Source organism: Schistocerca serialis, chromosome 9 (genome assembly GCF_023864345.2).
Source record: "Schistocerca serialis cubense isolate TAMUIC-IGC-003099 chromosome 9, iqSchSeri2.2, whole genome shotgun sequence".
In the NCBI taxonomy this organism is placed as follows: domain Eukaryota; kingdom Metazoa; phylum Arthropoda; class Insecta; order Orthoptera; family Acrididae; genus Schistocerca; species Schistocerca serialis.
Window position 1 is genome coordinate 23,396,548 of NC_064646.1, and position 27,792 is coordinate 23,424,339.

Here is a 27,792-nt window from a genome sequence, read left to right on the forward strand (position 1 = left end):
ATAAACGGTTTATGTGACAGTCTGAAAAGTCCTCTGAAACTGTTTGCAGACGATCCTGTCATTTGCCGTCATATAAAATCATCATGTGATCAAAACGAATTGTAAAATAATTTAGGCAAGATATCTGAATGGTGCAAAAAGTGGCAATTGACTCTAAATCATGAGAAGTGTAAAGTTATCCACATGAGCACTAAAAAGAGTCTGCTAAATTTCAGTTACGTGATAAATCACACAAATCCAATGGCTGTAAACTCAGCTAAATACTTAGGGATTTCAGTTACCAGTAACTTAAAATGGAACGATAACATAGGTGATGTGGGCAAAGTAAACCAAAGACTAAAATTTTATCGGCAGAGCACTTAAAAAAATGTAACGGGTTTACTAAAGAGACTGCTTACACTACGCTTGTCCGCCATTTTCTAGAATACTGCTGCATGCTGTGGATCCGCGTTAGATAATATCGACGGAGGACATCGATAATTTTGAAGAAAGACTGCTAGTTTTGTGTTAACGCGAAATAGGGCAGAGAGTGCCACGGATATGATACAGGAACTGGGGTGGCAGTCATGAAACAAAGACATTTTTCGCTGCGGCAGGACCTTCTCACGAAATTTCGAATATCAACTTTGTCCTCAAAGTGTGAGAATATTTTACTGGCGTCCACTTACATGGGGAAAAAGATTATCATAATAAAACAAGAGAAAATAGAGCTCGCACGGAAATACAGGGTGATTCAAAAAGAATAGCACAACTTTAAAAATGTATATTTAATGAAAGAAACATAATTTAACCTTCTGTTATACATCATTACAAAGAGTATTTAAAAAGGTTTTTTTTCACTCAAAAACAAGTTCAGAGATGTTCAATATGGCCCCCTCCAGACACACGAGCAGTATCAACCCGATACTCCAACTCGTTCCACACTCTCTGTAGCATATCAGGCGTAACAGTTTGGATAGCTGCTGTTATTTCTCGTTTCAAATCATCAATGGTGGCTGGGAGAGGTGGCCGAAACACCATATCCTTAACATACCCCCATAAGAAAAAATCGCAGGGGGTAAGATCAGGGCTTCTTGGAGGCCAGTGATGAAGTGCTCTGTCACGGGCTGCCTGGCGGCCGATCCATCGCCTCGGGTAGTTGACGTTCAGGTTTCATAACTAACCTTTTTCGTAGGACTCTCCATACAGTTGATTGTGGAATTTGCAGCTCTCTGCTAGCTCTGCGAGTCGATTTTCCTGGGCTGCGAACAAATTCTTGCTGGATGCGTGCTACATTTTCATCACTCGTTCTCGGCCGTCCAGAACTTTTCCCTTTGCACAAACACCCATTCTCTGTAAACTGTTTATACAAACGTTTAATACACCACCTATCAGGAGGTTTAACACCATACTTCGTTCGAAATGCACGCTGAACAACTGTCGTCGATTCACTTCTGCCGTACTCAATAACACAAAAAGCTTTCTGTTGAGCGGTCGCCATCTTAGCATCAACTGAAGCTGACGCCTAGTCAACAGCGCCTCAAGCGAACAAATGTACAACTAAATGAAACTTTATAGCTCCCTTAATTCGCCGACAGATAGTGCTTAGCTCTGCCTTTTGTCGTTGCACAGTTTTAAATTCCTAAAGTTGTGGTATTCTTTTTGAATCACCCTGTATTTAAGCGTTCGTTTCTACCGCGCGCTATTCAGGAGTGGAACGGTAGGAAAATAGCTTTAAGGTTGTTGGGTGAACTCTCTGCCAGGCACTTAATTGCAAATTGCAGAGTAATCATGTACATATAGATATAATGCCTCCGTACGTACTCTGGACCACTCCTCAACACTCTGTGCTAAGCTACCTGCACACGAAGTGACCCCAGCTGCCCAGGTCGCTACAGTTTTCACATAGTTTGTGCCGTGCCGTTTTCTGGTATATGCTACTTTTTTTGTACTTCCAGATCTCAAGATGGCTGGCAGCTTTTTCCGGAGCTGTCAGTGAATAAAAAGTATTTAACTGCGGTGTTCTCACGTAGGGAATTTTTTCTGAATCTGGAAACGTAAACCATTACTGATTTCTGATCTCCACTTTTACCACTTCATCCTGTTTTTAAGTGTAGTTCCATGAGTAGGAGTAAAAAGCAGTGTATTTTTTAAAGTTAACACTAATCATGTATAGATATCCCTTTAAACTGACTCGTTCCAAATCATTTCTGTACAAGACTCGTTCAGCTGATCCAGGGAACACGTAACTAAGTAACCTTACTATACGCATCTTTGTTGCTGGAAGTTACGTTTCTGTTCCTAAAACATTGTCAAGTTTGAACGTTGGCTTTTTACCAAGTAACAAGGTACCCGCGATTTCGTGGCTGCACTCAAAATCAGTGGAAATCTAGAAGCCGAGAACAACAGATACTACCTCTCTTGTTTATCTTCGTACGTGACTTAAAGTCATTGGTGTAGTGGCCACAATTGTCGTTCCTTGCATTCATAATTAATTCAGCTTTTGCAGTTTCTTCTTTTGCCTTCGGTAAGAGGATTATTAATATTTATTTACTTTCTACCGTAAGCATTGTATCATGTGCATATCTAAAGTTATTTCTATTTAGCCCAACTACTTTATTTCCAGCTTAATCTTCATCTAACCAAGAATTACTTATGACGCGGACTGCATATGGATTGAATAAATGAGGAAACAATGGATAGCCTCGCCATACTCCTTTCTGAATCTTAGATCTTGTAGTTGCTGCGTATAGAGTTCTCACCATGACTTTTTATCGAGAAAATACCTGGTGACCAAAAAGTCAGTATAAACTTGAAATCTTAATAAACCACGGAATAATGTACAGGGTGTTTCAAAAATTACCGGTATATTTGAAACGGCAATAAAAACTAAACGAGCAGCGATAGAATTACACCGTTTGTTGCCATATGCTTGGGACAGCAGTACATTTTCAGGGGGACAAACTTTCGAAATTACAGTAGTTACAATTTTCAACAACAGATGGCGCTGCACGTGATGTGAAAGATATAGAAGACAACGTAGTCTGTGGGTGCGCCATTCTGTACGTCGTCTTTCTGCTGTAAGCGTGTGCTGTTCACAACGTGCAAGTGTGCTGTAGACAACATGGTTTATTCCTTAGAACAGAGGATTTTTCTGGTGTTGGAATTTCACCGCCTAGAACACAGTGTTGTTGCAACAACACGAAGTTTTCAACGGAGGTTTAATGTAACCAAAGGACCGAAAAGCGATACAATAAAGGATCTGTTTGAAAAATGTCAACGGACTGGGAACGTGACGGATGAACATGCTGGAAAGGTAGGGCGACCGCGTACGGCAACCACAGAGGGCAACGCGCAGCTAGTGCAGCAGGTGATCCAACAGCGGCCTCGGGTTTCCGTTCGCCGTGTTGCAACTGCGGTCCAAATGACGCCAACGTCCACGTATCGTCTCATGCGCCAGAGTTTACACCTCTATCCATACAAAATTCAAATGCGGCAACCCCTCAGCGCCGCTACCTTTGCTGCACGAGAGACATTCGCTAACGATATAGTGCACAGGATTGATGACGGCGATATGCATGTGGGCAGCATTTGGTTTACTGACGAAGCTTACTTTTACCTGGACGGCTTCGTCAATAAACAGAACTGGCGCATATGGGGAACCGAAAAGCCCCATGTTGCAGTCCCATTGTCCCTGAATCATCAAAAAGTACTGGTCTGGGCCGCCATTTCTTCCAAAGGAATCATTGGCCCATTTTTCAGATCCGAAACGATTACTGCATCACGCTATCTGGACATTCTTCGTGAATTTGTGGCGGTACAAACTGCCTTAGACGACACTGCGAACACCTCGTGGTTTATGCAAGATGGTGCCCGGCCACATCGCACGGCCGACGTCTTTAATTTCCTGAATGAATATTTCGATGATCGTGTGATTGCTTTGGGCTATCCGAAACATACAGGAGGTGGCGTGGATTGGCCTCCCTGTTCGCCAGACATGAACCCCTGTGACTTCTTTCTGTGGGGACACTTGAAAGACCAGGTGTACCGCCAGAATCCAGAAGCAATTGAACAGCTGAAGCAGTACATCTCATCTGCATGTGAAGCCATTCCGCCAGACACGTTGTCAAAGGTTTCGGGTAATTTCATTCAGAGACTACGTCATATTATTGCTACGCATGGTGGATATGTGGAAAATATCGTACTATAGAGTTTCCCAGACCGCAGCGCCATCTGTTGTTGAAAATTGTAACTACTGTAATTTCGAAAGTTTGTCTGCCTGAAAATGTACTGTTGTCCCAAGCATATTGCAACAAACGGTGTATTTCTATCGCTGCTCGTTTAGTTTTTATTACCGTTTCAAATGTACCGGTAATTTTTGAAACACCCTGTAGATAGAGAGATAAAAATTCTTGGAATAACATGGGGTTTTATTACAACAATAAGAACAAGAATTGCTAAACGCGTGAAAGATCTCTTGTGCGCGTCGTTTGGTGATGATCGTGTACTCAGCCGCCACTTTCATCATGCTTGGCAACCCAGGTGCCCAGACCTCAGTCCGTGCGATGGTTGGCTTTGGGGTTACCTAAAGTCCCTAGTGTATCGTGATCGACCGACATCTCTAGGGATGCTGAAAGACAACATCCGATGCCAATGCCTCACCATAACTCCGAACGTGCTTTACAGTGCTGTTCACAACATTATTCCACGACTACAGCTATTGTTGAGGGATGATGGTAGAAATATTGAGCATTTCCTGTAAAGAACATCATCTTTGCTTTGTCTTACTTTATTATGCTAATTATTGCTGTTCTGATCAGATGAAGTGCCATCTGTCCGACATTTTATAAACTTTTGTATTATTGTGGTTCTAATAAAACCCCATGCCATTACAAGCATGTGTGTCAATTTGTACCTCTCTATCTACATTATTCCGTGATTTATTCAGTTTTCAAATTTATACTGGCTTTTTGATCACCCGGTACATTCCATATGAGATAAAAGTGACGATTAGGTACTTCCAGATATTTGAGTGCATCCCCTAATTTGTGGTGCTCGACACATTGAAAGGTTTTAACGTAATCAGGGAAGCAGAACAACACATATCTCTTCTGGATTTCACTTCCCTTCTCCATAACCTGCCTGATGTAGGAAACAGTTGCTACGGTGCTGTTCTGTCCGCACTCCACGTTTCTTCTCGTAAAAACGAGTACTAGAGCGTATTGCTAGCCGTAAGTTTATCTGCACAGAGTTGTTCACATAATTTCGGAAACTCATCGTTTATGAAATCCCATTTCCGGCTACCGGCCGTTATTAACAACCTACGTAATTACTTTGTATTACCATTTAAACTGATAATTATAGGCGAGTTCTGATCCGCCCCACTGCCGCACACTGGGCAGTTAATGCTCTGTCGACTGTGCGGCGTGACTCGTCTGTCGACTCTTACCGCAGCTATCGATCACTGACGTTGTAATCGCTCATTAGCTGCGTTACCCCATTGGGCGAACTGTGGCATCGGAGGCAGAGCGCTGGTTACCTCGACATACGGTGTCAGCCATTAGGAAATTTCGCGTTCGCTAATTAATTGCACTATCAATGTGAAGAATTTGCGTCTATCACCTGTCCGCGGCCGTTGCTGTGTGACGTGTTAATTTCACACCGAGGCGTCCGTTTGTTGTTCCTGCAACGGAGCACCAATTAGTTTGAGCGCTTCACAACTGTTACCGCCGTAATGACGTGTCTGACGGGGAGCAGTGAAAGTACATGAGAATTAGTTTCATCCGATGACTAAAAGGGAACATCTAGAAAAAAAACTAAACAGAACGAAGATTTATTCCTTTGCAAGAAAAAGCTCCGTCACTTTAAGGAATTTTCTTGACTTATGACCATTTCAATTCGTACAAGGACCGGCAAAAAGATCTGACGATTTTAAAACAAAAAAAAAAAAAAAAAGTGTTAAGAGTGATAAGAAATGTTTTATTCGTTGTTGCAGATTGGTGTTAATGTAAATTAAAGAAAATAACATTGGAACAACCGGTTTCTTTAGATTTAGATATGAAGATGACGTCCTGCAAATGGTGACCTTTTGTGATGAAGGATTCTTCCAGTTTCACACCGAATATGTCGAACACCTTCCCTAACTTTGCAGGAGGCCGGTTGTCGATCTCTTGAGTTAAGGCCACCTTAAGTTCGCTCGGTGCGCGGGGCTTGTTTGTGCAGATTCTTGATTTAAAAAAAAAAAAAAAAAAAAGTCACAAACGCTTAAATCAGGGGAGCGTGCTGACCATGCAATATCCACAAAACGCGAGATTACTCGGCCACGAAACTTGCATTTCAAAACGTCCATCACCTCATTGGCTGTATGGACAGTTGCCCCATCCTGCTGGAATCACATTCTACTGCGAACTAAACGTTTTCTCTCAAGTTCAGAGCTCAGGAAGTTTTTTAGTACCAACAGTTAACGTGGCGAATGTACTATAAAAGTTTGACCACCCTCTTCAAACAAGTATGGCCCAACGACACAAGTTTTTGCTACACCACATCATGCAGTGACTTATGACTATGCCGACGACGTTCATGCAGTTCTTCAGGATTTTTAGCTGACCAATAACGAAAGTTCTGTTTGTTACATAACCGTCCAGACGAAAATCCACCTCGTCGCTCATCATGAAAATATTTTCATCTATCATCAAATCAATCATTTGCTCTGAAAAAGCTTGCCACTTTGCATAGTCGTTGGGTCTTAACTGCTGAACAATAGCCATTTTTTATGCATGGAAATGCAGGTCGAACCGCAAGATTCGTCTTACCGAGCGGTCAGACATACGTAAAGCAGCAGTTTGCTTACGGGTCGGCCGCCGAGGAGTGGCTTCCACAGCTTCTCGTACTTTATCGATATTCTCTACCGTCCGGGCTGACCTTGGACGGCCTGTCACTGAAATCACTCACCCAGTGCATAATTGTGTTGCGTGTCGGAACTTTTCCTCGTGGACCTAATTTAAAACGCCTACGGAACTACTGCTGCACAGCAACAAAGGAATCGCCACTTTTAAAAAACGCCTTGACAACAAACGCACGATGTTCAACTGACCACAGATCCATGGTTACTAAAAATGTCCACGCGTAGGCTCTGAAAGGCGCCTATCCCCACCACCTACCACCACCTACGCGCTCAACCGGCCGGCGGCGAAAACCGTCAGATCGTTTTGCCGCTTCTTGTATAAGAGAACTGGCATTTTTGTGCAAAATCTGTAATAGAAGAACAAAGTGTAGAACAGAGCGGTATTTCTACTCTTAGGGTGTGTATTAGAGAGGCACAATAAAATGACTGCAGTAAAAAATAAAAAAAGTCTCAAATGACCCATGGTAGATTAAAAATTAGGTGGCAAGACAATGATAGATACAAAATTAAAGTTTAGTAAAATATTAGCTACCCCGGTAATAATATGCGGAGTGAATCCCAGACGTATACTAAGAGTTACATAAAAAAATACAGGTGAGTTAAAAATAACTGTTAGGGGAAAGTAAAATAATTTACCCTGGAGATTAACCACGCAAAACTAGTTTCATATACAATTTATTAATAAGAAATGGAATGTAACGATAGACAGAGGTTCTGACGAGTTGGACCTGGTTACCTCATTCGGGGCAGCAGTTAAGGACGAGCAAGACCTGACGACTGTTGTCAAAATAATGGGCAATGTTCGCACAGAATTAGGTGTTAAAGTTAATATGTACAAGACAAACATTCTTATGTCAGGAAACATTAAATAACAGTCATGGATTTCAAGAGACAGGGACCTCAAAAATATTACGTGCAGACAATACCCATCGAAAAATGACTCCAAGTAATTGAAGAAAGATGTATGGAGATAGCAGAGAGGAACTAAAAGGAAATGTTGACTAAGAACTTTCATTGTTCCAAAGGTAAATGTACTCGGAAATTATGTTTCGGTTACGATGTGGTACGCAAGTTCTAGACCCGAGACTGAGAAAAGTGCAACAGGGCTAAGCAGAAATCGCTAGAGGACAAATACAAGGGTTTAGAACTATGCATAACTAAAGATAATATCTCATGTAGGGAAATTCAAGAGACATTTTGAGAAAAAATAAGCAGTACTAAGAAAATAAGGTAAAGTTCAAAGGCGAAAGGAGAATATAGAGAAGCTGTACAAGAGCCATGCACTTAAAGGGAGTATTATAGAAAGGTAAGGGGACGTAGATGTGAGATATAGCACTGTTAGGGGAATTTGACTGAGCGCTGAATACCGAAGTCAAAGCAAGGCACGTAGAATAGAGAACAATCCGTCAGTCAAAACCACTGATATCTTTGGGAGAGATAGCCATGGCAAAACTATATAATCAGTGTGTAGGGTGAATGAGGCAGGTGAAGTACCCTCAGACTGCAATAAGAATGTAATAACTTCCGTTCCAAACAAAGCAGGTGCTGAGAGGTTTGAATATCACCCAACTATCAGTTTAACTAATCATAGTTCCAAAATACTAACGCGGGTTATTTATGGAAGAATGGAGAAACAGGCAGAAGCCGACCCTGGCGAAGATTTTTTTTTTTTTTTTTTTTTTCAGGGAGAAATTTAGGAGCACGCGACGCAACGCAGATTCTAGGACTTCTCTTAGAATGGATACTATTGGCATAGAGAGGTTGCAAAACAAAGAAGACAAAGTATGGAGAAAGCTTCTGATAATGTTGACTGAAATACACCATTTTAAAATATAAAGGTAGCGGGAGTAACATAAAGAGAGTGAAATGTTATTTACAAGTTGAACGGAAATGAAACGGCATTTACAAGAGCCTAGAGGTCTGAAAGGGAAGTAGTGGTTAAGAAGGGAGTGAAACAGGATTTTAGCATCTCACAGATATTACTCAATCTGTGACTGAGCTTGTAGTGAAGTAAACCATGGGAAAACTTGGAGAAGATATTAAAGTTCAGTCAGTAGAAATGAAATTCTTCAGGTTTGCAGTCAGCATTGGAATTCTGTGGAAACAGCAAAATACTTGAGGAGCAGTTGAACGACATTGACAGCGTCTTCTAAGGAGGAAATAAGAAGAACATCAACAAAATCAAAACAATCATAATAGAACGTAGTCGAATCAGATGGATTGATACTGAGGGAATAGATTAGGAAATAAGAAACTAAAAGTAGTAGATGAGTTTTGCTGTTTGGGCGTTAAAATAATAATAATGATCACAGCAGGTACGATAGAAAATGACTGGCGATGGCAAGAAAGCCGTTTCTGAAGAAGAGGAATTTATAACATCGTATATAGATTTAAGTGTTCGGAAGTCTTTTCTGAAGGTATCTGTGTGGAGAGTAGCTTTGCATGAAAGTGAAACGGGGACGAATAATAGTCAAAATAAGAAGAGAGTAGAAGCTTTTGAAATGTAGTGCTACAGAAGAATTCTGGGGTTAGATGGGTAGATCATGTACGTAATGAGGAGGTACTCCACAAAATTGGGGACAGAAGATATTTGTGGCGTGTTGTTGTTGTTGTTGTTGTGGTCTTCAGTCCTGAGACTGGTTTGATGCATCTCTCCATGATAATCTATCCTGTGCAAGCTTCTTTATCTCCCAGTACCTACCGCAACCTACATCCTTCTGAATTTGCTTAGTGTATGCATCTCTTGGTCTCCCTCTACGATTTTTACCCTCCACGCTGCCCTCCAATACTAAATTGGTGATCCCTTGATTCCTCAGAATATTTCCTACCAACCGATCCCATCTTCTAGTCAAATTGTGTCACAAACTCCTCTTCTCCTCAATCCTATTCAATACTTCCTCATTAGTTATGTGATCTACCCATCTAATCTTCAGCATTCTTCTGTAGCACCACATTTCGAAATCTTCTATTCTCCTCTGGTCCAAACTATTTATCGTCCATGTTTCACTTCCGTACATGGCTACACTCCATACAAATACTTTCAGAAAAGACTTCCTGACACTTAAATCTTTACTCGATGTTAACAAATTTCTCTTCTTCCGAGACGCTTTCCTTGCCACTGCCAGTCCACATCTTATATCCTCTCTACTTCGACCATCATCAGTTATTTTGCTCCCCAAATAGCAAACCTCCTTTCGAGGGGTCATTATGTGTGGGATATAAAATTGTATAGGGAGACATAGAGATGAATACAGTAATAAGGTACGTACGGATGTAGGTCCTATTAGTTATTTAGAGATGAAGAGGTTTGCATGGGACGGAGTTGCGTGGAGTGCTGCATCAAACCTGTCTTCGGACTGAGGGTGTGTGACATAGATAGTACCTGTATTGAAATAAATAGAAATAGAATTAAATCTGTAATAGGGTGTATATTTGTTGGTACATTGATGAGACAAATCCTTATGACCACTGCCCACTGCGAGGTTGAAAGCCTCCTGGTGGTGTTGGGGGCACTTTAAGCAGCATGGAAATCATATAAGAGGGAGAGAGACGAACTGGCAGTCATTACAACGAAGATAAGGGCCGCAAATACGGAAATCCACTGATACGAGGCGTGTTTTTTAAGTAAGTACCGTTTTGAAATTTTAAAAAACGTGCTAAGATATCTCAATAATTTTGTTTTTACATGAAAGCATGTACTTTAATCTACTTTTCTACATAATTTCCGTCAATACTGAGGCATTTGTCATAACGCTGTACCATCTTTTGAATACCCTCCTCATAGAAGTCTGCCGCCTGACTTGTTAACCACTGCATCAACAATGTTTTGACGTCGTCATCGTCTTGAGGATGCTGACCGCCCAGGTGTGTCTTCAAATACAGGAACAGATGGTAGTCACTGGGCGCAAGATAGGGGCTGTACGGAGGATGATCTAGAGTTTCCCATCGGAAAGATGTGATGAGACCTTTGGTCTGATTCGCAACATGCAGCAAAACGATGCCCTTGCTCCACTTCCATGGACTGTTGCTTTGATTCTGGTGTGACGTAGGCCACCCATGTTTCATCGCCGGTACCAATTTGGCTTAAGAAATCATCACCATCGTTGTGGTACTGCTCAAAGAAAGTCAATGCACTGTCTCAACGTTTGGTTTTGTGCACATCCGTCAAAATTTTCGTTACACAACGTGCGCACAATTTTCGGTAATTCAAGTGCTCGGTCCCAATGCCATACAAAACACTACGAGATACATTAGGAAAGTCATCCCGCAAGGAGGAAATCATAAAGCGTCTGTTTTCTCTCACGTTATTGTCCACTTCCTGCACCAAACTTTCATTAACGTCCGAAGGACGCCCACTCCGTTGTTCATCATGCACATTTGTGCTGCCATGCTTAAATGCTTTCACCCTCTTTCTCACCATTCCATCACTGATAATGTTTTCTCCGGAAACTGCACAGATCTCACGATGAATATCGATCGCTTTTAGGCCTTCAGCACTAAGAAATCTTATAACAGCCCGTACTTCACAATCGGCGGGACTCACGATTATCGGAGGCATCTTAAACACTCAGTACACAACATAAACAAGGAAGAATCAGACACTAATGGCGTCAGTGCGTAGATAAAGGTACAGGCTTTCATGTAAAAATTAAACTACTGAGATATCTTAGCACGTCTTTTTTTTTTAATTTCAAAACGGCACTTACTTATAAAACACGCCTCGTGTAAGTGGTTTTGACAGATGGCACATCGTTGTGCCACTGCGGCTGGAAGCGAGAATATCTGAAACGGTGAAGATGGTCGCTTGTTGGAGTGCTACTGTCGTGAGCACCTATGAAAAGTATTTAAAGAATGGTAAAATAATGAGTTACCACGTCTCTTCACAGAACAAAGACGTCGGAGGACCCCCACTGTGTAATCCAAGATAGGTAGCGATCTGTGGCAAGTCTGACGACACAGGAAATGCTGGTGCAGGTACAAGTGTTTCGGGGTAGGGGAGACTGGGGCACGTTGGCCATAGGGGTATGATGGCCCAGTCGAGTTAGTTCATACAATAGACGCTACATCGTGCTGGGGATCAATCAGCAGGTTGGTAGCACTGTCCTGCTACCTCTACATGAGCATATAGCCGGCGGAGAAGTTTTGGACAAGTTGTGTTGATTAACTGTTTTTGTGCGTATGTGAGTAAAACTCTGCTTGTCGGTTAAATGTGTGTTATGTAAAGTTTTCTTACTTTAGGCACAATAGGTGAGTAGTACAATTAAACGTCGTAGTTTAAGGATTATTTCTATATGGCATGCAATCTAAATTGCTTCAGTGGGTTTTGTGACGAATGGAATTTATTGTAAACATGGCGATCGGGCGGGTGGGCCCAGAGACGACGGGGCACGATGGCACCCGTGCCCCGTCGAATTTTCGAAGTTGAACATTTTTTGATACGTTTCAGAGGTCAAAAGATCGTCATACGCCAGAGATAAAAAACGTTTTAAAAGGAAATTTTGTTATAATCTGAAATAGGATAGGCCAGACCCAAACACTGAAAATAGTCTATCAACTCGAGCTGAGATAAACGTAAGACCGTTTCCAACTCCAGAAGAGGTCAGACCTTCTGAAAAATCAGAGCCCAGAAAAAGTATGGGAGCAGGGAAAAAGGAAAAGAGTTTCTGCCATAGTGACAGACACTCCAGTAAAAAAAAAGCTCTCGAGGAAGAACAAAAAGGTGCAAAAGAAAAGAAGGTGAAAGCATGGGAAAGAAAACTTAAATCGCCGGCTAAAAAAGCACTTTTTCAAAAAGAATGTAGGAGCAATGGTAGAATGAAATTAAATAAATCAACTACAGTAGGCCTAAAACGCAAGAAGAAGCCAATGGAAGATGACGATGATGAAGATGATGATAACGATGAGGAAGATGAAGATTCACTGTGCCTAAAGTGTCTCAAGCCTTTTTCAAACAGTCAACCTGGAGCGCAATGGATTCAGTGCACAAAGTGCAAGCGTTGGGCTCATCAGACATGCATGAAAAATGAAATCCGTGCACTATTTTATGAGTATTATAACTGTGCTGATCCTTTGACGTGGACAGTGATTAATGTTTAATGATTTGTATTAAGACACTATAATTCCTAATAATTTTAAGCTTTTCCGTTGTCATAATAAAATGTTAAGCATTTATCTCGATTTCACTTTGATATCCTAAAGTTATACTAGTTTAACTTATCAGAATATTAGATGGGTAAACGTCCCCCAGCCTCTGGGCCAACTTAACCCGAGGTAGGGTCAGATTGGCCCACTTGACATATGTCCAGTAATTAATTTTTTTATAACTTTTTAACTCATATTTTGAAGGTTAATAATTGTGATCCAGATTCAGTAAGACCCCTCTAAATATTTAGCAATAATATCACAAATTTAAATATGTAAAAAAATCAATATAATTTTTTTTTAATATGGCCAACGTGTCCCGGTCTCCCCTACACCGTTCAAAGGTGATTGTTGAACATGGAGCTCCACGTCACCTACGTGCTCCAGTATTGATCCAGCGACATCGTCGGCAATGATTTCAGTGGGCAGAGCATCAGTTTCAACGTGGATCAATAGAAACGTGTCGCCTGTCGAATGAATTGCGTTTCCTGTTACACCAGGTCGATGTCTGGGTCCTTAGGAGCCGCCATACATGCGAATGGCAGCACGAAACGTTCACCACGCCACAGATGCAGCCCAATGATCGCAGAATTATGCTACGGGGCACACTGAGTTGGGCTTCCATGAGATCTGTGGCGGTAGCCGAAAGCTTCATGGCAGCACTGAACCATGTAACCATTGCTGTGGACCATCGGCATCACTTCACGCTTGAAGTCTCCTCGTGCGGTGATGGCATCTTCCAACAGTATAACTGTCCGTGTTGCAATGTCCGAATCGTGCTACAGCGGTTTGAGGGGCTTTATAGTGAACTCACACTGATGTCTTGGGCAGAAAATGTGCCTGAGCTGTACCTATAGGACACATATCGGTCGCCATCTGCGTGAAAGTAAACCAGCATCCCGTAATTTGTCGGAACTGCTTGACCTGTATGTAGAAATCTGGTGGCACATACTTCTGGAATCAAATGGTTCAAATGGCTCTGAGCACTATGACACTTAGCATCTGAGGTCATCAGTCCCCTGGAACTTAGAACTACTTAAACATAACTAACCTAAGGACGTCACACACATCCATGCCCGAGGCAGGATTCGAACCTGCGACCGTAGCAGCAGCGCGGTTCCGAATCCTGAAATCCTGTCAAGGACTTCTACAATCCGTACCAAGCAAAATCTCTGTAGCATTGTGATTTAAAAGTGAATAACACATTATTAAAAGGAGGCTTCAATATTTTCGCTCATCGGAGAATATAAAAGCTGAAATTGCCAACTTAACTTCTATTAGAGATCGCCGCAGGACTGTGTGTGTGACAAGTTAAAAGGCCACGTGATGCCTTACTTTTGTATCGATCGCGGAGGGAAGTAAAAGAGCTACCGAATTGTCTAACATAAGCGATTTTTGAAACGGTTTCTTCCTCAAGGATTGAGCCCAGCAGTGAATATTCTTATATCAGTCACTTCTTTAACTGGATTATCTATATTATATGCAATATAATTGTATAATGGACCAGGTAAGATATATAACTTTCGTAAGAGCTGTGGGTGTATCAAGATGTTCTCCATATATCCGAATACGATGCAAAGAAATTTCACCATCAGAAATCTGAAAGCCATTCGGGTAAACACATCCAAAACATGCTCAAAGCATCTTGTACTAAATGTAGCACTACCAATAGCTGAAAAGCTCAACTGAGACTATACGTGACTAGTAGACACTCATGCTGGAGAGACTAAGACAATTTGGAGGACAGGTTTCTGTGCACGAAAAGCGAAGAGATACGCCGGTGATAAATGAATAATTTAGCTTACGTTAATGATTAGAACAGACACTATACATACACAGATCACAGAAGTTTTAAAATCAGCCAACAAAATAAAATGCTATATAATGATTAGTGACCAGCATTGTCCACTGCATAAGTGAAAACAGCAAAGAATTGGAGAGATATTTGTAAGAGGATTTCAAATACAAAAATCATTAGAACTTATTTTACAATAAATGACACAAAACTACTTTTTCAATTGATGAACTAATTTCCTACAATTACCTTTTTTATTCGAGAGAAAACAATTATCTGTCTTCTAAATCTAGAAATTCTTTACTCCATAAGATTTCAGATGATCTTATACATATACTACCAATTAAAAAATCTAATATTACGTCAGAAACAGAAGCTGCTAGTCCTAAGGAAAGTAGGAAATTTATTGTGGAACCAGAAGTAAGACGAAGAAATTTAGTTTTCGTGGCTGATGAAGCCAATACTGAATAAAGCGAAATTTGTGAGACCAAGGAGGGACTGTTGAGGAATATGGAGGCGCTAAAATTTAAAAAATCTGTAATTGCCTTACCCGCGAAAACCTAGGTACTGTGTTCTAGTCTCGGCTTGGCTAAATCTGCCAAGAAATGTCATAGGAAAATAGATCAACCTTTTTAAAATAGAAGAAATTTATCAATAGAATAGGGCAGGACAGAACGGTAAAACAAGTAGAAATGATATACATGGTGATTCCTTGATGATGGTACAAGCTTCAAGGGTTGATGGAGAGCAATAAATGTATGAATTGGAGGTAATGGATCCTGGTCCGGAAACGACCGATTCGAAGTTATAAGCGAGACTCTTACTCATACCTCTGACACCGGGCGCCTTCCACTGCAAGCTATTTGTGTTCCTCGTTTTGGGAGGAGCTAGTATGGACGAAAAATGTTCAGTAAACCTTGCCTCTTAGTGCATAGCTTAAGTGCTATGAGCACGTGTGCAGTAGAAGAGATGTGTTTCACTGTAGCAAAGACGAGGAAGTGCTCATAGCTCTTAATATATACACTTTACAGTGCATGTATACCGGGCTTTTTCTTCTTGTTTCAGCCAGTACTACCTCCTCCCAAAACATGGAAAGCAAAGAGCTTGCAGTACAATATTGGCACAGTCAGAGGTATCAGTGCTATTTTCGCCTATAATTATCGACACGATCGTTTATCGACCAATGTCCCTTGTCTCAACTTGATACATTTACTCTTCTTCATCTTCCCTGAAAGTTTGTAACATCAGCACGAAATATCACTGTACATAGCTCGATCGAGAAGCATATCACCTGACTGAAGAAGGAGACTTTAAACCGGCGTTCTGAAATGTAGAAGAGTAAAAATAAGTTTTATTTGTTTAATTTGATTAGTAAGTTACTTACTAAAGCCATGTTGGAGCCGTCAGGTTCTCTCTTACATCGGACCAAACATATAAAATTGTACAAAGCAGACATAAACACGTCTCATTATGTCTGAAGCAAAGTGGGAATTTTTTGAAGACATTTTTCCTAATTCAAGGTGTTTGTCGTGACATTATGCAGAGTAAATAATAACCACCGGTCTACATCACAAGTACCAGTGTTTTACAGTAATACGCTTTGCGTTTCGCAACAGTGAGTATAATCGATATTTTATGCTGTTCGCTTTACCATTCAGTGCGCTTAACAGGGTCAAGACTGTATTCACCGTACGAAACGGTGGTGCCTTTAATTACGCACACGTAAAAAAGTAGACGCTGCAACAGGTTCCGAAATGTAAAACGCAATGCGACGAAAGAAATTATTCTTTACGTCTGTACTCCACTTTCCATAATGCCTCTCTGTGCCATACTGGAATACAAAGGGATTACTTAATTAGAATCTTAGTATAAAGAACGTGTCGGAGGAAGGCAACGGCAAACCACCTCCATTAGGACCTTGCCTAGTAAGGCGGTGCGGGTCTCCCGCATCGTTCCCCTACGCTCTGTAAAGAAGCATGGGACTTCATTTCCATTTTCCATAAAGAACGTATTACAAACTTCACTGCGTCATTTTTAGACATTATGCAACACTAATAATGCCTAAGGCATTTTGAAGCTCACTATAGTCGATCAAGTTTCTAAAATGGTACCTACACATTGTCAGACACCTACAGAGGTACGTTATAGGATACATCGCCATTTTCTCTTTGCCAACGTCGTACAAACGACTACAATTTCATGACAGTCTGTAAAGGTGCATTATTTCATGTATTCTCACCCAGTAATAAAAAACATTGTTGTCACTTAGGCACAACAGTAATTCTCTTCGCAAGATACACAAGAAGTTCTACAGGACGTTAGGCGTATAAGTGCAGATATTGTGATCATTCGTACCTTAAAATGTACCCACTTCAGTGTGTCAGCTGTTTTTGCTCTTCATCTAACAGTCTTCCGCAAACGCATCGCATAATTTACCACCTGATGTTTTCTGCAAGGTCATAACTGCACCACTAATTGGTCTACGTCCGACGGTGTAGATTTAGCATTTCGCGTTCCCGCTTCCGCATTTCAGCACCCGGCCTGCAGCCCAGGGGGAAATAAGCATTATTGTCCTACTATTGTCCCATGTACTTGAAGGTACAAACGAGCCAAAAATTATTAGTCTGAAAATGAAATAAATACTGATATTATGTTGTCCAGTAAATCGTCCTCGGTTTCAAGAAACATGTAATTCACACTGACGTTCTTAAACGTCATTTACTACAGGAGGTACGCATTTTATAGCAGTGGTTTAAATTAGGAGGCAGTACAATATATGAAACTCTCCTCTATTAGATACTATATCGAACGGAGTCTTCATTCAGTTTTCATAGTGACGTTAGGAAAACATTTCATCAAAGCTGATTCTCGCGTTCCGTGAGAATGGTCCGTCAGTAATTCTTTACCTACTGCCCACACTGTGGAAGTTACCCTACCTGCCTGGAAATTACACGGAATAAGACGCGAGACACGAATTACAAGATATTCCGTGGAAACGCTTGACGTCAGCCTTTTAAGTGCTCCTGCTTAATTTATGTCTCTGAAGAGTAACTTCGGCTGTTGCCTCTTATTTTCTTTAATTACCGAGAAATGTAGACAATTTCTCAAGCGAGCATAATATCTGAGGACGTAAAATGCGTCTTAATGAGACAGGTGAGCGTTCGGTTTTCACATAGTACTACGGTGTATAGTTTCAAAGGTTGTCGTTTCGGCATCAGAGGAAACTGTTTAACTTTGAACAGACAGTAGTACTAAGGGATGAATATTCCGAGTAAGCGACTACCTCACGCGCTGCGTATTATAACCCCTTGTTCATCCTCTCAGTACCACAAATTTTCTGTAACAGCAAGAACTTACTAAGATACATTCAGCCTTTTAGCCTTTTTTGTTGTCATTACTCTTCTAATGCCACGATTTCCTCTTCAGTGAAATCTCTTCCTCTTACTTCAATACTTGTCTACATCGGCATGGTGTTAATATACCAGATTATTATAATTAAAGTGTAGCTATTCACGAAGGTCCAGTACGGTCTGTAATCGTCGTACAGCTGCGAGCATTGATAGATATGCTAATACTTTAATCGGTAACCGATTTTCTTCAGTAACAATATTAGTTCCAGTTTTCGCCACCAGGTGCGAATCGGCCTTTGTACATCTACATCTACATATATACTCAGCTAGCCACCAGGCGGTGTGTGGCGGACGGCCCAATTCGTGCCGAAGTCATATTTCCCCTGTCTGTTCCACTCGCGGATCGCGCGAGGGAAAAACTACTGTCTGAACGCCTCAGTACGAGCTCTAATTTCCCTTATATTTGAACTGTGATCATTGGGCGATTTGAAAGTTGGTGGTAATAATTTATGCTCTACGTCCTCGGCGAAGATCGGATTTCGGAATTTAGTGAGCAGCCCCTTCCGCTTAGCGCGCCGTCTATCTGCAAGTGTGTCCCACTTCCAACCATCTATGAGATTTGTAACGCTCTCGCGATGGCTAAATGTACCTGTCACGAATATTGCCGCTCTTCTTTGCACCTTCTCTGTCTCTTGAATCAGACCCAACTGGTAAGTGTTCAAATGGTTCAAATGGCCCTGAGCACTATGGGACTTAACATCTATGGTCATCAGTCCCCTAGAACTTAGAACTACTTAAACCTAACTAACCTAAGGACATCACACAACACCCAGTCATCACGAGGCAGAGAAAATCCCCTGACCCCGCCGGGAATAGAATCCGGAAACCCGGATAAGTGTCCGATACAGACGAACAAATCTCCAAGGCATGGACGAACTAACGTATTGTAAGCTATTTCCTTTGTTTAAGGACTGCACCGCTTGAGGATTTTACCAATAAACCGCAATCTAGAGTTCGCCTTGCCCGTTGCTTGTGTAATCTGAGCGTTCCATTTGAGATCATTTCCAATAGTCACACTGAAACGTCCCCTTTCAGGGTCGCCATATGAAACGTCCCCTTTGAACAATTTATACACGACTGTGCTTATACTGACACACAATACTTTGTTAGCGCAACGCAATCTGACTTTCAAAATTCCCTACAAAAGAATGGCCCTGACTAACATTAAACTATACCTTTCACAAATCACTTACCTCACAAAAATCTTCGCTGCTCAAGCTACTGCAATACAGCAAGCGCCACTACTGCCAGCTAAATAAAAGATTCAAACTACTGAAGGCACTAACTACTGATAGGGATAGTTAGCAAATGAAAGATATTAATAGAGAACAAACAATGTATTTACCTTGATATCATCATATATAAATATATCAGTTCATGAAAAATTACAAAACTCCGCCATCTCTCTCCCCACATCCACCACTGCTGGCGGCTCACCTCCAACTGCGCAACGCTACGCGCTGTTCACAGCCAGCTGCCTAACACTACAATGGCGAGTATTACAACAATGCAAAGCAGACACAGACTGCCCACAGCACAGCCAGTGATTGTCATACAGAGGTGGCGTTACCAATAAAAAACCTAAACAGCCTACTTACATAGAGAAAACATAAACAGCCTACTTACAACACCCAGATACTTGACTGATGATACCGCTTCCAAAGATTTATCATTTATTTTGTACTCGTACATTAATGGGGATTTTCGCCTTATTATACGCAGTAGGTTCCACTTACTAATGTTGAGAGATAACTGCCAGTCATTACACCATTCATTTATTTTCTGCAAATCATTGGTTTGTTCACAACTTTCGTGTGATACTACTTTCCTGTAGACTACACCATCATCGGCAAACAGTCTATTGCCGCTGTCAATACTATCAACCAGATCGTTTATGTAAAATCGTTAAAAGCAGCGGACCTATTACGCTGCCTCAGGACACACCTGAAGTTAGGCTTGTTTCCGTTGAAGTCACCTCGTTCAGGACGACATACTGCTCCTTGCCTGTTAGAAGACTTTCTATCCGACCGCATATGGCATCGGATAGACCGTAAGCGCACGCTTCTTGGAGCAAGAGACTGTGTGCGGAACTGAGTCGGACGCCATTCGAAAGTCGATAAATATGACATCAACCTGGGAGCCTGTATCTAGAACCTGTTGTATATCATGCACAAAGAGGGCAGCTGTGTCTCGCATGACTGCTGTTTCCTAAAACCGTGGTGGTTTCTGCAGATGAGCTTCTCAGAGTCTAGAAAGGTCATTATGTCTGAAAACAAAATATGTTCCATGACTCTACAATAAATTGATTTCAGTGAAATTGGCCGGTAATTATGTGCATCCGATTTTCTACACTTTTTATAGATTGCTATGACCTGGGCCTTCTTCCAGTCCTGTGGAACTTTCCGCTGTTCCAGTGATCTCTGATAGATAATGGATAAGAATGGTGCTATATTTGAAGCGTAGTCAACATAAAATCTTATGTGGATACCGTCAGGGCCAGATGCCTTCCTGGCGTCTAAGGATCTTAACTGTTTTACAATCCCAGATACACTAAACACTATGTCAGCCATCCTCGCGTTTGCTCGATAATTGAAAGGGGGAATGGTGGTGCAGTCCTCTACCGTAAAAGAGTTTATGAAAGCTCGGTTTAGAATGTCGGCCTTCTGTTTATCATCATCAGTTACATTAGCCGTACTGTCAGCAAGAGAAGGTATTCAATTATTAATAGCGTTCATAGACTTTACGTACGACCAAAATTTTTTGGGGTTATTTTTAGAATCTGCAGATAAAATATTGCTTTCAAATTCGTTAAGAGAATCTCTCATTGAGCTTTTGACATCTGCTTTCATTTCGCATAATTTCTGTTTGTCAGCGGGGCAGTGACTACGTTCAAAACGACTATGCAAAAGTCTCAGCTTTCTCAGCAACTTCCTAATATGTTTGTTGTACAAGGGTGGATCCTTTCCCTCCCCTATAGTTTTGTTAGGCACGTACTTCTCTATCACATGGTGGACAATACTTTTAAATTGCGACCAAATTTGCTCAATACCTTTGTGTCCCACGGTGAATGCTTGGAGCCGATAATGAAGATATTCTTTAATGACACTTTTATTTGCTTTCCCAAACAAGAAAACTCTACGCTGTTTCTTTGGTTTTTCTGCAACTTCCACTGACATTGAAGCCATAACGACATTATGGTCGCTAATACCTTCTTCTAGATTAACTTCCCCAAAAAGTTCAGGTCTGTTCGTCACCAAGTTATCTAATACATTCCCATCTCGAGTTTGTTTTCTAACAAATTGCTCAAGGTTGTATGTTGAGAGCGCTCATACAATAACTTCACACGAGTCTTTGCTTCTGCCCCCTGTGATAAACGTGTAATTTCCCTAGTCAATGGATGCCAGATACAGGTCTCCACCTATAACTAATGGATAGTTTGGATAATTATCTCCTGTGTACTCAAGACTTTCCCTGAAACGTTCTGTGACTTTATTGCGGATGCTGGTGGTCTATAAAAACCTCCTAATATAATGGTCAAGCCTTGTCTGATTCACAGCTTTATCCAGACTATTTCACAGTCCGATGCGTTTAAACAGCTTTAAACTGCAATGAACACACCACCTCCCAAAGCATCAGTCCTATCCTTCCTAAACATTGTCCAATCAGAGTTCAAAATTTCACTCTATGTCCGGTTTCAACCAGCTTTCTGTACCTAATACATTATTGGCATTGCTACTGTTTATTTCGGAGAGTAACTCGGGGATCTTGCTACAAACACTTCGACAATTTACTAACATGAGATTAAGCATGTTTAAACCCTTTGGAATGACCTGTTTAGGCGAACTAACAATTTCTACAGTTAGCACAGCCACATTAGTATCACGAACTGGTAATTTTTTCAGGCCAAAGGTTTGTTTCCCGGGCAGAGGAACCTAGCCTAAAAAACCCCCATGTGCTCGCCACAAGTACTGTGCTAACCATGTACCTGCTTCCTGTGTGTAGTGCACCCCTGATCCATCGAGGGGCGTCCTACAACCTTCCACCCCACAGCGCAGGTCGAGGAATCTACAACAGGGTCGACGTAGCCTCTGGTTTAGACTTTCCACTCGACTCCAAACCAGAGGACCCCGGTCCACCCAGGGTACGTTGCTGCAGATCGTCAGCTTGGCTTCCACTCCTCGAGAGATGGAGGCCGCCTTCGCCAATTCAGCCAGCCGTCGAAAGGACACAAGGGTTTCCACGGACCCCCGACGACAGGCATCGGTGGTGCCGATATGTGCAAAATCTGCAGCTGGCTGCACCCTTCATGCTCGATAACCGCCGGAAGAGCCTCTTCCACATCCCGGACAAGACCCCCCCGGAAAGCACACCGAGTGAACGTTGGACCTATTCCCCGCCCTAACCGCTATGTTCCTGAGGGGCTCCATGACCCGCGTAACATTGGAGCTCCCAATAACTAACAAACCCCTACCCCCACGTGCCTGTCCGGACCTTGCTGAAGGAGCGGCCAGTATCCTGGCAGAAGGTGCATTCTGATCCTGCTCAGCCTCCCACTCCCCCTCCCCCCCCCCCTCAACATCAGATAGCACACTGAATCTATTAGCAAAGTGCATGGGATTAGCAAAGTGCATGGGAGTGTACGTCCCCCATGCAGCCTTCGCCTTGAGGCTCGAGACCTCGACACACTCCGCCACACACACTGAGGTGAGAGTGGTCCGACCAACTCAGTCGCACCTGAGGTCGGCTCAGTGAAAGAGAGCTGTGACATCCCCTTCTGCACGTCTAGTACAGCAGAGTTACTCAACACAGCCTTCCGAAAAAGAAGACGAAGTAAGTATTCCAGGATTCGAATCGAGAACAGCTGCCAACATGAGTAACGTAAAAGTAAATATCCTCGGAGTAGTGAAGGAACTTAACTCACTTAATAAAAGCAAAGCTTCTGGTCCAGACTGTATACCATTTAGGTTCCTATCGGAGTATGCTGATGCATTAGCTCCATACTTAACGATCATATACAACCGTTCGCTTGACAGAAGCTCCATACCCAAAGACTGGAATGTTGCACTGGTCACACCAATATTCAAGAGAGGTAAATTACAGGCCCATATCGTTAACGTCGATATGCAACAGGATGTTAGAAAATATAGTGTGTTCTAACATTATGAATTACCTCAAAGAAAACGCTCTATTGACACACAGTCAACATGGGTTTAGAAAATATCGTCCCCGTGAAACACAACTAGCTGTTTATTCACATGAAGTGTTGAGTGCTATTGACAAGGGATTTCAGATCGATTCCGTATTTCTGGATTTCCGGTAGGCTTTTGACACTGTACCACACAAGTTGCTCGTAGTGAAATTGCGTGCTTATGGAATAATGTTTCAGTTATGTGACTGGATTTGTGATTTCCTGTCAGAGAGGTCACAATTCGTGGTAACTGACGGAAAATCATCGAGTAAAGCAAAAGTGATTTCTGGCGTTCCCCAAGGTAGTTTTATAGGCCCTTTGCTGTTCCTTACCTATATAAACGATTTCGGAGACAATCCGAGCAGCCGTCTTCGGTTGTTTGTAGACGACGCTGTCGTTTATCGACTAATAAAGTCATCAGAAAATCAAAACAAACTGCAAAACGATTTAGAAGAAATATCGGAATGGTGCGTAAAGTGGCAGTTGACCCTAAATAACAAAAAGTGTGAGGTCATCCACATGAGTGCTAAAAGGAACTCGTTAAACTTCGGTTACACGATAAATCAGTCTAATCTAAAAGCCTTAATTTCAACTAAATACCTAGGTATTACAATTACGAACAACTTAAACTGGAAGGAACACATAGCAAATGTGGGGACGGCTAACCAAAGACTGCGTTTTATTGGTAGGACATTTAGAAAATATAACAAACCTGCTAAGGAGACTGCCTACACTACGCTTGTCCGTCCTCTTTTAGAATAGTGCTGCGTGGTTGGGATCCTTACCAGGTAGGACTGACGGAGTACATCGAAAAAGTTCAAAGAAAGGCAGCACGTTTTGTATTATCGCGAAATATGGGAGAGAGTGTCACAGAAATGATACAGGATTTTGGGCTGGAAATCATTAAAAGAAAGGCGTTTTTCGTCGCGACGGAAACTTCTCACGAAATTCCAATCATCTACATTCTCCTCCGAATGCAAAAATATTTTGTTGACAACGACGTACATAGGTAGGAACGATCACAACAATAAAATAAGGGTCCGCAGCCCGTGGTCATGCGGTAGCGTTTTCGCTTCCCACGCCCGGGTTCCCGGATTCGGTTCCGGGCGGGGTCAGGGATTTTCTGTGCCCCGTGATGACTGGGTGTTGTGTGATGTCCTTAGGTTTAAGTAGTTCTAGGGGACTGATGACCATAGATGTTAAGTCCCATAGTGCTCAGAGCCATTTGAACCATTTTTTTATATAAAATAAGGGAAATCAGAGCTCGTACGCAAAGATACAGGTGTTCATTCTTTCCACGCGCTACACGAGATTGGAATAAGAGAGAATTGTGAAGATGGTTCGATGAATTCTCTGCCAGATACATAAATGTGATTTGCATAGTATCCATGTAGATGTAGATGTAGAGGCGGCCCCAGGCACCCCATCCCCACTGCACCTCAAGGTGGCACTCTGGATATTGTTGACTGTGGCCAACAAAGCTTCCAGCTGCGTTTGGACTGTGGCCAACTCCGCCAGCATCAGCACACAATAGACACAGTCCCTATCCATCTAGCCTATAACTGATTTACTATGAAAAAAACTCAAGCAAACCTACTGCCACACAAGGTTAACAGCTACACTATAGTTGGCAGAAAGGACACTCAATACATCTACATCTACATCTATACTCCGCGAGCCACCTTACGGTGTGTGGCGGAGGGTACTTATTGTACCACTATCTGATCCCCCCTTCCCTGTTCCATTCACGAATTGTGCGTGGGAAGAACGACTGCTTGTAAGTCTCCGTATTTGCTCTAATTTCTCGGATCTTTTCGTTGTGATCATTACGCGAGATATATGTGGGCGGTAGTAATATGTTGCCCATCTCTTCCCGGAATGTGCTCTCTCGTAATTTCGATAATAAACCTCTCCGTATTGCGTAACGCCTTTCTTGAAGTGTCCGCCACTGGAGCTTGTTCAGCATCTCCGTAACGCTCTCGCGCTGACTAAATGTCCCCATGACGAATCGCGCTGCTTTTCGCTGGATCATGTCTATCTCTTCTATTAATCCAACCTGGTAAGGGTCCCATACTGATGAGCGATACTCAAGAATCGGACGAACAAGCGTTTTGTAAGCTACTTCTTTCGTCGATGAGTCACATTTTCTTAGAATTCTTCCTATGAATCTCAACCTGGCGCCTGCTTTTCCCACTATTTGTTTTATGTGATCATTCCACTTCAGATCGCTCCGGATAGTAACTCCTAAGTATTTTACGGTCGTTACCGCTTCCAATGATTTACCACCTATGGCATAATCGTACTGGAATGGATTTCTGCCCCTATGTATGCGCATTATATTACATTTATCTACGTTTAGGGAAAGCTGCCATCTGTCGCACCATGCATTAATCCTCTGCAGGTCCTCCTGGAGTACGTACGAGTCTTCTGATGTTGCTACTTTCTTGTAGACAACCGTGTCATCTGCAAATAGCCTCACGGAGCTACCGATGTTGTCAACTAAGTCATTTATGTATATTGTAAACAATAAAGGTCCTATCACGCTTCCCTGCGGTACTCCCGAAATTACCTCTACATCTACAGATTTTGAACCGTTAAGAATGACATGTTGTGTTCTTTCTTCTAGGAAATCCTGAATCCAATCACAAACCTGGTCCGATATTCCGTAAGCTGTATTTTTTTCACTAAACGTAAGTGCGGAACCGTATCAAATGCCTTCCTGAAGTCCAGGAATACGGCATCAATCTGCTCGCCAGTGTCTACGGCACTGTGAATTTCTTGGGCAAATAGGGCGAGCTGAGTTTCACATGATCTCTGTTTGCGGAATCCATGTTGGTTATGATGAAGGAGATTTGTATTATCTAAGAACGTCATAATACGAGAACACAAAACATGTTCCATTATTCTACAACAGATTGACGTAAGCGAAATAGGTCTATAATTATTCGCATCTGATTTATGACCCTTCTTGAAAATGGGAACGACCTGCGCTTTCTTCCAGTCGCTAGGTACTTTACGTTCTTCCAGCGATCTACGATAAATTGCTGATAGAAAGGGGGCAAGTTCTTTAGCATAATCACTGTAGAATCTTAAGGGTATCTCGTCTGGTCCGGATGCTTTTCCGCTACTAAGTGATAGCAGTTGTTTTTCAATTCCGATATCGTTTATTTCAATATTTTCCATTTTGGTGTCCGTGCGACGGCTGAAGTCAGGGACCGTGTTACGATTTTCCGCAGTGAAACAGTTTCGGAACACTGAATTCAGTATTTCTGCCTTTCTTCGGTCGTCCTCTGTTTCGGTGCCATCGTGGTCAACGAGTGACTGAATAGGGGATTGAGATCCGCTTACCGATTTTACATATGACCAAAACTTTTTAGGGTTCTTGTTTAGATTGTTTGCCAATGTTTTATGTTCGAATTCGTTGAATGCTTCTCTCATTGCTCTCTTTACGCTCTTTTTCGCTTCGTTCAGCTTTTCCTTATCAGCTATGATTCGACTACTCTTAAACCTATGATGAAGCTTTCTTTGTTTCCGTAGTACCTTTCGTACATAATTGTTATACCACGGTGGATCTTTCCCCTCGCTTTGGACCTTAGTCGGTACGAACTTATCTAAGGCGTACTGGACAATGTTTCTGAATTTTTTCCATTTTTGTTCCACATCCTCTTCCTCAGAAACGAACGTTTGATGGTGGTCACTCAGATATTCTGCGATTTGTGCCCTATCACACGATAAAAATGTATGGTACAAGCTAGATCTGGTGCTTAGTTTCCTGCTAGGGGCTATCTAGTGAATACTAAAGAATAAGACAGAGACCTACAGTAAACTGCTTGGGGCTGTGTAGTGAATGTTATTAACGAAATAAACAGTGACCTACGGTAAGCTACACCTGCAGATTATCCCTCGTATTTATAATGTAAACAAGCGTTTATGTACACGCGAAAGTGACATAATAAAACTATAAAAACTACTACCTTAAATGTACCGAGTGTATCTGACACTATGGTTGCAGGTTCGAATCCTGCCTCGGGCATGGATGTGTGTGATGTCCTTAGGTTATGTAGGTTTAAGTAGTTCTAAGTTCTAGCTGTTAAGTCCCATAGTGCTCAGAGCCATTTGAACCATTTGTAAATGGTATCAATAAACGTAAATACTGAGTTTTGTACACTGACAGACGCAGGTACAAAACAAAGTCTTTAGCCAACACTAAGAATTCAGAATGTAAAGCAGAAATACGACCACTACTTATAGGAACCAATTCGCTTACAGTACACGATCACTAAGCCCACAACAAGATAAGGAATCTAAGCAGACGGCGAGGTGAGTTTTAGCTTTCTGATAACTAAACCGTATGTAAAAGAAGGGCTCAGAAGTT